This window comes from Ananas comosus, linkage group 13 (genome assembly GCF_001540865.1).
Source record: "Ananas comosus cultivar F153 linkage group 13, ASM154086v1, whole genome shotgun sequence".
NCBI classification, from domain to species: Eukaryota; Viridiplantae; Streptophyta; class Magnoliopsida; order Poales; family Bromeliaceae; genus Ananas; species Ananas comosus.
Genome location: NC_033633.1, coordinates 10,038,447 through 10,050,392, shown reverse-complemented (window position 1 = coordinate 10,050,392; position 11,946 = coordinate 10,038,447).

The window sequence follows — 11,946 nt, the reverse complement described above, 5'->3', positions numbered from 1 at the left end:
TCTGGTTACTATGCTATATAATCAATAGCACAACGCTTGGTGCTACCCAGTTTTTTACTGTTAAATCTGCTTCTTGACCGTTTCACTCGTAGATCATATTATTCAACTACTCATCACTCAACCTTAGGAGACCAACTATCATCCTAATTGCACATCCTTCATCTCAAGGGCAAAAACGTTACAAATTAAAACACAAATAATAAAATTGGTATTTGAATTAGTCATATTATATAATTACATTAGAGAAATATATAAAAATTCAAAAAATCAAAAATATATTTAAAATAAAATGGTATTGTTTATACAACCAATTAACAAACAATAGAGAAAAAAAAATTCAACATAATTTTTTTCTTCATTACATCATTTTTTCACTTAAAAAATAAATATACCTGCTAAAAAGCGGTACCAAATAAAAAAGAAGAGACGCAACAACTAATAGGCAATAGCGAGGAGATCGGGACGATTGCACCCTAGCATGCCACAAGTGTATTTTCAGGTAGTTGATTCTGTTTCATCTGAAGATGTAGACTCATGACCTCCTTTATCTTGCATTCTTAATTCTCCAGCTCGCCAATCTTTTAATGTAAGGACTGAGATTTTTGCAGTGTAGCTAAACTCTCAGTTGATGATGTTTTTGTGTGTAATTTAATTACAAAAGCACTCGTCAAGTTTCGGGAGAAATCGAGTTAAAACGGAGATTCTACGCGATTTCCAAGTTTCACTTAAAGTGAATAGTAACTCGATTTTCCGGAGAAGCCACGGTGTGAAGTTGGCTTCAGGCTCGTATCGGACTCCGTTCATAGCGGTCCAATAGCTCGTTTCGATCGGTTCAGCTGTTCTGGAACTAATGGCGCTGACGGATTTTGAGTTTGACGCACGGATTTCGAGAAAATCTAAAAATACATGTTTTATATGTATTTTTGTGTGTTTCTTTCGATTGGAACGAAAGGTTGGATTTTGTCGTGAATCCGTGGTCGATCGAGATGAAACGAAATCGTAGCTTTGTTGTCTCTGAGGTGCTGATCGCACTGGTGCAATCCGTTCGCAAATCTGACGGACGGATCTACGGAGATCGCACGTTGATCGAGGAGAGGTCGGTAGTGGCAAAACGGTATTTTCGCAAAAGTCGCCATATTTTATGTACCGTTTCGCGTGGGATCGCACGTGGAGGGGCGTTCATGCGTTTTAATCGTACTGTGAGGGACTCAGTATCAAATACTGAAGTTCGAGGGGCTTTTCCGCAATTTGCACCCTATATATATATATATTGTATCTAGGGTTTTGCAATGGAAACCCTACCCTAGACCTTAGCCGCACCCCTGCCACTCAATATACCTCCCCTGCCCCTGCTGCGTGCGCCCAGGCCGCCGCCGACTGGGTCCCGGCCGGCCAGCCGCCGCCGAAGCCACCTTCCTTTTTCCTCTCTCTCTCTTTCTCTCTCTCTCTCTCCTCTCGGGTTGTGAGGAAGCCTGAGACTGCCGCCACCTCCAGGCCCTCCGCCGGTGTCGCCCCGTGCTCCGGCGAGCATCCCCGCCGACCGCCGCCGTCGCCTAGCGCCGCCGCTGCAGCCCAAGATGGCCGCTGCTGCCTGGGACAGGGCTCCGCCGAGCCGAGTAGCAGCAGTTGGCCGCGCGCCGCCGCCGCCTGAGACCTGTCCCGCCGCCTTCCCCGGAGCCCAGGTGACCTACCCCGTCGCCTGTCGCCATCGCCTGCGCCGCCGCTACTAGTTCTGCAGTCTGCGGCCGCCCCAGCCCGAGCTCGGGCTGAGGCTTGTGTGCGGCCTCCCCCTTGCGTCGCCGCCGCCCCGGACCAACCGTGAGGCACCTCCCCGACCTCAGGCCGCCGGCCGCTGCCGCCCCGAGCTGCCCAGTGCGCCGCCGCCGCCACCTCGGCCAGCCCTCAGCCGTCCCTGTCTGCTCGGGCCGAGGCAAGCCTGCGGCTTCCTCCTCGCGCCGCTGCCGCCTGGGACCACCCGTTCTGCCTGCTGCCGACCTTGGGTGATCCTCCTCCGTCGTCTCGGAGCTCCCCGGCCGCCGCCGTGACCGCAGGTGCCCTTGGAACCCGAGCCGAACCTGGTGCGGGCTTGGGTTGTTCCACCGCTGCCGCTGCCGCTTCTCGTCGCCAACCGAGGTGAGCACGGAGTTCCTCACCTCCCCCTCACCCGACTCAGGGCCCCTCGCGCGCCGCCGTGCCGCCGGAGGCTGGCCGGAGCAAGGTTGCTCCGGCCAAGCCCGAAATAGGGCTTATTTGAGTGGGTTTCTTGTTCTGGGCTTCCCGAGCTTCCCCGATCTCTACGGAAGGGAGCACGATGATCCTGGCAAGTTGCTGATCATCGTGCTCACCTTAGTTTCTATCGGGGAGACTCCATTCTGCTGTTTTGGCGGTGTCGACCCCGTCGAGCCTGTTTGGCTGCTGTTTTGAGTTTGCGCACGCTTATCCGGCGATCCGAGACTGTTCCGATGCCTCCGGAGGTGAGCACGGTGACCGCTGGTTAGTGCTGATCACAATGCTCACCTTCCCTTGGATCAGAAGTGTCCGGTTAGTTCTGTTCGGCGCTTTCTTCCCTGACTGCGCGCTAGTTGCTGAACCTTCGGGTTGCTCCCGCGCTTCCCACAGCGAGCCGCTGTGCTCCGGATCGTGAGCACGGACTCCGGTACGTCGAGACCTGTCAGTACGTGTCTCTGCGGACTTCGGAAGTCCTCGGTTTGCGTGAACGAGCCGCTTGATCGCTCAAATTACATAAAATGATGAGATTTTATGTAATTAGAGGGTCTTTTATGCATTTGTGCTTTGCGTGGCTACTGTGGGCAGTGTGTGGGAGTTTGTAATGACCGCTGGACTGATTGTCCATGGTCCGTTAGCTTTCACGGAAATCGGTAGGTCGATTTCGGTGTGTTTTTCGGCGAAATTCGCCGAAAGAACGCGGTTTCGGTTCGGATTCTTTCCGACGGTGTTTGGTTGCTTCGTGTTTTGTCGCTGAGCCTTGTTGGCTGGTCACCATCATCATTTTGTGGGTTCGATGATGATGGGTGAGCGACGGTGGGTTCCGGTGTCGAAATAGACACTTCCGGGAACCCGGATTCGTACGATTATCCGGCGATGATCGTATGGTTGTGTTACCTCGTGTTCACTGCTAAGGCATCCAAATTGGAGTGCTTTGGGGCAGCGGGTGACTCGTGGCACGAGTCGGTGAGTTCAGGACACTTAGTGGGTCCCGACGACGTCCCGGTGTGGTTTTCGGGACTTCCGGTGAGTTACGGTAATCGGTTTTGGGAAACCGATTACGGGGATTCTGTGTGGGGGTTTGTGAGTCTCGTGCTTTGGGTTGTGGTTTGGATTCTGACTTGCTGAATCTTCTTAGGTCCGGTAGACTCTGTGCGTACCCAGCGTTCCGACGCGATAGTGACAGGTGGGTACTTCGATCCGACGTCGGTACGGTGGTGCACGCTCGGTGATGGTTTCCTAGCTCTGTTCTCTCGTTATTATCTGGCATTTATATATATATCTTGATATATAGTATTGAGCTTGCATCCCCGTTGTTTCTATTATACTCTACTCATATGTTTCTATGCTTAGTATCATGTGTAGAAGTAGAGTAGTTTATCCATTGTGATCCCGGTGACCTGATTGGTCGGTTCTCGTACTTCGTTTCGGTGACCTGGTTGGTCGGTTGTTGCATTATGTATTGGGTTGGTCTGTTTCTTGACTTCTGTCGTTCGATGACCTTTGAGGTCGGTGTACCCTGAGGGGTAGGATTGTCAGCTGGCGCTGACGGTAGTTCTGGACTATATCGAAGACACTTCTGTGACCTATCGGTCGGTTCTTGCGTTCGTACTTTTAGTTGACATCGAGCAGTATCTACATACTATCTTTATTTACTCTGCCTGGTTGTTCTATGTGTAGTATCCTGTATAGGGGTAGAGTAGATGGCATTCGTATATACTATACTTGTGACCTGGTTGGTCGGTTCTCCTATTTGCATCGGTGACCTGTTTGGTCGTTCGTTACTTTCCATACATTGACCTATCTCGGTCGGTTCACGTTGTTACTTGATGACCTACACGGTCGGTATGCCCAGAGGGGCAGTGATTGTCGGCTGATTGCCGACGGTTGGCTATTGATCATATCCGCATTGATCGCCACAGCTCGAGTGCATTTCACGTACACCAGCGGGTTGATCCCCCGCAGGAGGGTGTTCTTTTCCGGAAAAGTGGTCGTACATCCGACCCGTGAGCCCAGCGGTGTTCTCTTTGTGCTAGGGTTACATGCCAGGTGTGAGCAGATAGTGGCTTTTGCCTGAGGTCCTTTGACCGACACGGCGGTTTAGATTGGGTACCTTTGGGACTTCTCGTCCGGTTGACGCATATAGCTATAGTAGCGGTTGTTGCATATGTACTTCTAGTTCCTTCTTTACAGTTGTCTTGCTACTATAGTATTGATATCCTTGTATGCTTGCAGTTGTACATTACAGTAGCGGTAGTTGTGTTTTCATATATATATATATATCTCGTTCGTTCATTATCGTTGCTACTGTATTTTACTTACCCATACTGTTGGTTATCTCTTCCTGATCCGGTGAGTACTCCTCGCCTTCTTCGGCTTGCGGTACCCACTGGGAGGGGAGACATATTTACATGTTCTCACCGCCCCCACCATTTTTCAGGTATCGCGGGCGATGAGTAGTGGGACGAGACGTGAGGTACGCGTGTAGCGGTCGATAGAGCTCTCGACCCAGGTTAATTCGGTTTACTTCCTTACCCTTCTTAGTTTGGTTGATGAATAGTTTAGTTGGTCTATGTGGTTCAGTGTTTATTTACATTTGAAAATGTGGATTTCTGGATTTTGTAAAATAAAAATGATTTTCTACCCCTCGTGGTAGCGTTTTGAAAAGATAAAAGTTCCCGTGTAGGGAACAGTTTTCAAAGGGTTTTCGGTGATTTTGTATCTTAGTATTTCAAAACCTGTTTCTGTGGTTGGAAACATTTTAACTGATAGATGTGAATTTATGTTTAAATATTGAATGGTAAAACGTGAATCTGTGGTGAATGGTGTATGAATATATAACTGTGATTATTTGTATGTTCATCTGGTTGTAGTTGTATCATGTTTGAACTCTTGTACTTGTGCGACGCCGTGCAAATACAGGGGAGACTCTGTCCGTGTGAACAGTGGATCTCCTGTATTTGTGGCGGATCTGGCATACCCTGGGGTCAAGTTTTCAAAAAAAAAAATTTCAGACGCTTTTCCGCTATGCTTTAAACTAAAAAGGGACCCCGGGGCGTGACATAATATGAATAATTGCTGAAAATAACTGCTACTATCATGCCTCTACAATATAGCTGAAATTGTAAATTTTGTTTTGTATCCATCAATTAGAGACTAAATAAAATACTACAATAATGCCCAACAGTCAGGTCTAGCCTGCGCCGCCTCGTGTCCAGCACCCACCTATAGTGGTCCGCTACCACGCAGGCTACTGTTTGGCCCATGCCATAATAATATCTTATAGCCCAACCTCCGGAGTGGCACTCGCGGGGCACTACCCCAACCGAGTCAAATGCGATGATCAAACAGATCATGATAATATTGTCATAGTGTCTAAAATACAATTATAGTCTACACTCTCTGTAGCTATTTATTGATCTTTAGAAAAATATCAAATATATATGTCTCAATTTACTCTATTGGCAGGTGTCAAAATATCATTATTATCTCTCAACTATGTTAACAGTTCATCTCACAGGTTAAATAATATAATACGGCCATAGAAATTAGTCTACCAATTTTGACAACACCGAACCCACCTATAACGCAAGTCCAAGAAAATGAACAGTAAACGAGATAGCAGCCACAACACTCTAAAATAGCTCGAAAATCCCTCGTCAAGATTACGCGAAATCCGCTCCTAAAATGTATATAAAAAAAAATCAGTTTCCAACTCTCAATTTCTACCAAAAATTTATCAAAAGAATCTAAACAAGAAATAATAATATTGTGATACTAACCACAATGTCGAAACACCAAAAATAAACACGCGCGCTCTCGACTCGCTATAAAAACAAACCAAACCCCTTTCTTTCTTTCTTTCTTTCTTTTTTTTCCTTGGTCGAGCTTAGTTTCCCTCTCCTTCTCTTTTTTTTTTTTAATATTTTTCCTTGTCAAAAGTAATAAGGCTCAGGCATGCCTTATAAGGCATGCATGAAGGCTACATGGCCACCAAGGAACACAAAGGGAAAAAAAAATGCAAAAAGACCCCTCAAGATTAAATATTTCGACTTTAGTCCAAAACAATTAAATCTTGAGTTTCAAAGTCTGTTTTTACATCTATTTTGCGCAAAACGTCTCCAACTCAATCAAGCATAAATTTATACTGTAACTTTGCCAATTTGTTAAGATTTAGTATATCACACATATAGCAACACTTTTTAAAAGTGTCGGTAATTTAGCCAACAGCACTTTTTTTTACCTATACCGACATTTAAAAGTGTCGCTATACACCGTTTTTTTTGTAGCGTCTATTGAGTTTCGGTACCTCACACCAGTATAGGTACTCAACACCAAAAATCTGTAGTTTGTAGATTTTGATGTTGAAAATCCGTTCTCGCACCTATTTAGCCTAGGAAACAGGTCGGCATACTCTAGACAACCCTCAAAACTTTCAGAATAGTTCAAAATACTATTTTTACACTGAAACCTTACAAGTTGCTAAAGTTCAGTGTGCTTGTACTCTTCCCTCCTAAAAAGGAGTTTCATTCGGAAACCAGAAATACCCTTACCTCAAGTATCCATCTGAAAAAAATAGGGATAACGCTCCTACAGCGCACTCTCCAACTCCCAAGTGGCATCGCGCTCGTCGTGGTTCCTCCAAAGCACCTTTACATAGGAAATCCACGATTCCAAAGTTTTTTCTCCTCACAAGCCAAAATCCTCACGAGATGCTCCTCAAAGCTTAAGTCCTCGTGCAACTCGAACGGATTGGTATCCAAAATATATGCCGGATCAAAAATATACTTTTGGAGTATGGAACATGAAACACATTGTGTACCCTTGATAGGTTCGACGGCAGGGCAAGTCAATATGCTATCGGGCCTACACGCTCCAAGATCTCAAAAGGTCCAATGAATTTAGGACTCAACTTTCATCGAATACCAAATCTCTTAATTCTTTTCGTTGGTGATATCTTCAAGAAGACATGATCTCGCACTTGGAATTCCAATTTTTGCAGACGCTTATCAGCATAACTTTTCTGTCTACTCTGAGCCGAAATCAGTCTCTCTTGTGCAAGGCGTACCTTATTTTTTGCTTCCTGTAGCACGTTAGGACCCAAAGCTAGCTTCTCACCTACTTCACTCCAATAAAGAGGTGATCGACATTTTCTTCCATAAGGTGCTTCAAATGGTATCATCTTGATATTTGCTTGATAACTATTATTATAAGCAAATTCCATCATAGGTAGATATTGATACCACCCACCTTGGAAGTCCATAACACAAGCTCGAAGCATGTCCTCTAGGATCTGGATAGTGCGTTCTGATTGTCCATCACTTTGAGGGTGGAACGCGGTGCTGAAATCCAATCGAGTGCCTAGCGCCTCATGAAGGCTTTTCCAAAAGTGCAATACAAATTTAGAATCTCAATCCGATACAGTAGATGTAGACACTCCATAAAGTCGCACAATCTCATCAAGATGTACTTGTGCGAGCCTCTCTCCCGTCCAAGTAGTGTAAATAGGAATAAAATGTGCAGATTTAGTGAACCTATCCACAATTACCCATATAGCATCATGCCCGGCTTGTGAGCGAGGTAAGCCTACAATGAAATCCAAAGTGATCCGTTCCCATTTTCAAATAGGTATAGGTAGAATTTGCAGTTTTCCCGCAGGAAGTCGATGCTCAGCTTTTATTTGCTGACATGTTAAACACTGAGCCACAAACTCGTCAATATCTTTCCTCATTCTGAGCCACCAGTAAAGTAGCTTCAAATCTTTATATATTTTTATGCCTCCCGGATGCAAAGTATAGGGTGCTCGATGAGCTTCCGCCAACATTTTCTCTTTAATTTCTTCCTCCGCTGGTACACAAATTTAATTTTGAAATCGTAATATTTCTTGATCGTCCAAATGAAATTCATCGGTATGTCCATCTATAACACACAAATTGCGAGGTTCGAGTGTTTGATCAGTGTTCCGAGTTTTTCCAGATATTCTGGAGGGCCGTTGACAGTGTTTCGACCCATGGCTCGTATCCCGAGAATGGAAGTATTTAAAGTAGCGCTAAGGTCACCAAAGTGATGGACTTAAGTTGCTCTTGGGTTGCATTTTGCTGGGCTATGTACTGGTACACCTTGATGGTTGTACCGATATAGAAAGTGTACCGGTTACACCTTGATGGTTGTACCAGTACAAAAGAGAATTTTCTGCCAACCCGAGCCTCGGGTTTGCGCGCATAGGATTTTGTACCGGTACACTTTTCCATGTACCGGTACATAGTGTAGAATGCAGACTGCATGATCTGAGGGGTGTTTTTGCATTTGTAACCTATCTATAAATACCCCCACAGCCCTTAGAGGCTTCTTTGAGCCCTTATCAGTGGAGAAGAGAGGTAAGAGCTCCTCTCTTGTTTTCCTTTCCTTTTTCTTGTGTTTTGGCTCATTTTGATCTCCTCCCTTTGCTCTTTTTTGCTTTTGGTTAGGGTACCTCCTTGAAGAGAGCACTAGAGTGAGGATTGGAGCTTGTGGAAAGGAAGAACTTCAACCCTAGCTTACTTGCAAGCTTGGTAGGGGGCTTTAGTGAGGTTAGTAAGCCTAGTCTACTTCTTGATCCTTATTCTTGTAGGTATTATGTGATGAAACCCTAGAATTGAAAATTTAGGGTTTTAATGGGGATTTTTGACTTGAGCTTCTTGATCTCAATTGATTGATTTAGAACCTTTGTATAGGTTAGATTAGAAGGACTCTAGCTCCCATTTGGAGATCGAGAGAGTTTCCTTCGCATTCGGTGAGTTTTTGCCCTTTTGCTTGAGTTGGTTAATGATCGATCTTAGGATTGTTCGTAATGTTCGTGTATCTATTTTTTCCTTACATTTAGAGTGCTAGGAGAGTAGTGGGCAATCTCGTTCGGCGAAACGAAGGGTTGCGAGAGTCACGGTGGGTTTGACTTCATTGGAATAGGAGAAATCTTCTCTTAAGTGGTTAAATATTTTCGTTTCATCATATCGCATGCATATTCATGCTAGATAGGATTTATATGAATTTTAGAATACTTAAAATGCATACACTATGTATCATAAAAAATCAACACTATATAGTAGAGCCTTATGTGTATTATACATACATGTGAGAAGTATTCTTATTGCAAGATGGAAACATGTCTCATGTGAGGAAAATGACTAGAATTGGGTACTCTTGAACATAAAACTCATGCTTTGACTTAGTGGACAAAAGCACCATAAAGGGGCACCCGACTTAGTAAACTGTGAAACTGCAACATAGAGACTTAGTAACAGGCCATTTGGACATCGACTATATTTCATGTTTTAGACATGATGACATAATGATAGGTCAATGAGATATTTGCTACATTTCATGTTTTAGACATGATGACTTGAGACTTGAGACGGACTTTTACGCTTGCTTGCCATTGTGCTCATTCACACATGCTTGTGAGGGTTGCTCCCCACAAGGCGGCGCTCCGGAGATAGCCACCGCGACACATGCTCGCCTGTGCGGGATTGGGCGCCGAAATAGGATGCCGTGGGAGAGGCTCATTCCTAGAGTGGGAATGTTGACTACCACGGGGCCATTAGGCATGACGCAGGCCGGACTACCCACGGGTAGGTCCTACAGGATTGGAACATTGGTGACTTAGTATACCGAGTGGTCGTTGACTAGAATAGTAAACAATGACTACTTGACATGTTTATGCGTATAGTAATCGCTTTACTTGCATCTAATTAGTTGATACAGTTGAAAGCATAGTTACTTGTTCAGCACTATTTAGCAATGTATATCTATCATGTGATAATTGTTCTTACTTTTCATTTAGTACATCTGGAACCTAGTGGTGTAATTCGCCGAGGCTGGCGGCTTACCCACTAGGAACTATTGTTTAATAGTTCTCACGCCCTCTTTGTTGTTATTTTTACAGAGCCATCCACGACGGGAGAGGCTAGGGATCGCGGCAAGGGAGTCGCGTCTAGCTAGGCATAGTGTGGAGTCCTGTTAGGTGATCACCTCGCTATTCTGAGATACTGACGAGGGTGATGTGTACCAGTGTATAGAGAGACTACCTGTAACACACTGGACCTTTGCAAATTGCGAGGTTCGAGTGTTTGATTTGTGTTCTGAGCCTTTCCACAGTTTCTGGAGGGTCGTAGATAGTGTTCCGACCCATGGTTCGCATCCCAAGAATTGAGATTTTAACTTGGCACCAAAATCCAGAAGATTGGATTAGTTGGTCAGCTCTCGGGTTGCCTCTGCAGGGTTGTGTACCGGTACAACCTCGATGGTTGTACCAGAACACATTGTGTACCGGTACAGCCCTGATGGTTGTACCGGTACAGATGTAGATTATAGCCAACCCGAGGCTGGGGTTCGTTGTCTCGCAGGATTTGTACCGGTACACTTTCCCGTGTACCGGTACACTTTGGCAGACTGCATTTTGTCAGTTTTTGAGGGGTGTAATTGCTTTTGTAGCAACTCTATACATACCCCACGCCCCTTAGGTTCTTCCCTGAGCTGAAAACACTAGATGTAATACACTGAATTTTTACAAATTGCGAAATTTGAGTGTGAGGAATGATATGTGGAACCCTCCCACATGTTCAAAAGGGTTTAAAGATGTTTACACATAAGTTTGAGAGTGATCGGAATGTCGGAAACAAGAAAGTGCATTGAACCGGCGAAAATCAGCTTTTTCTTCTTGCTGTACCGGTACAGCCATTAGCTTGTACCGGTACACAATGCAGAAACAGCAGCAGCTTGGGTATTTCGGTAATTTCACACTTGATCTCTATCTTTTAGACCCCAGCTCGACCAGGGATGCTCAGTGGAACCTGCTGGAGTCCAGAGGAGTGTTCTCCCATCTTTCTCTCTCTCTCTCTAGGGTTTTTCTCTCTCTACATAGAAATCGGCGATTTCGCTCGTTTTCGTCGCTTTGCTCGTTCTTCGCTGTTTGCGGGTGTCGCTGAGCCTTGGTGGACGTGTGAGGGAGTGCTTTGGAAGGATTTTCGCAGCCCTGGACCAGTGGGGTGCTGGTTGGAAGCTTGAGGAGGTATTCGATTCGATTTTTTCCATTATTAACGTCCTATTGTCGATTTGAGTGTTGCTTTTGAGTTTGTTGCTTCCAACTGACTTAAACTGAGAATTCAGCCATTAAAGATGAGCTAATTAGATGTGAATTAACCTCCTTAGACCTGGGATAAGCTACTTTAAAGCTTAATTGGAATTATTAGCCATTTATGAAGCTAAATTGGAACGAAATGCAAATTGTTGAGCGGATTGATGCAATTTGGAATTATTTTTTCTTCGCAGCAGGTCTTCGAGTCTCGTTGAGCTGAACTTGTACTCTTAGAAGCTGGTTTGGAAGGTATTCTAACCCGAGGTAAGCAGGAATTTCAGTTAGAAAACTGAATTCGCAAGATTCCGACTATATTTGCTAATATATGATGATTTTGATGTCGTGTTGATGTTGATCGCAGCGGGAGTTCAACCGACCTTTGGGTCATCCTTGGTTGGCTTTGAGAAGCCTTTAGAGACTTAATTGGAGGTACTAAAGGGAACCAAAACAGCGATTTATGTTACTACTTGATACGAGATGTGAATTGAGCCGAAATTGGACATTTCGGCCATAGATTTAATCCGATCTTGATGTTTGTTTTTCAGCGGGATTGAGACCTAGTGGAGCTAATCTTTGGGACTTGCCTTGGACTGATTTGTAATATACTG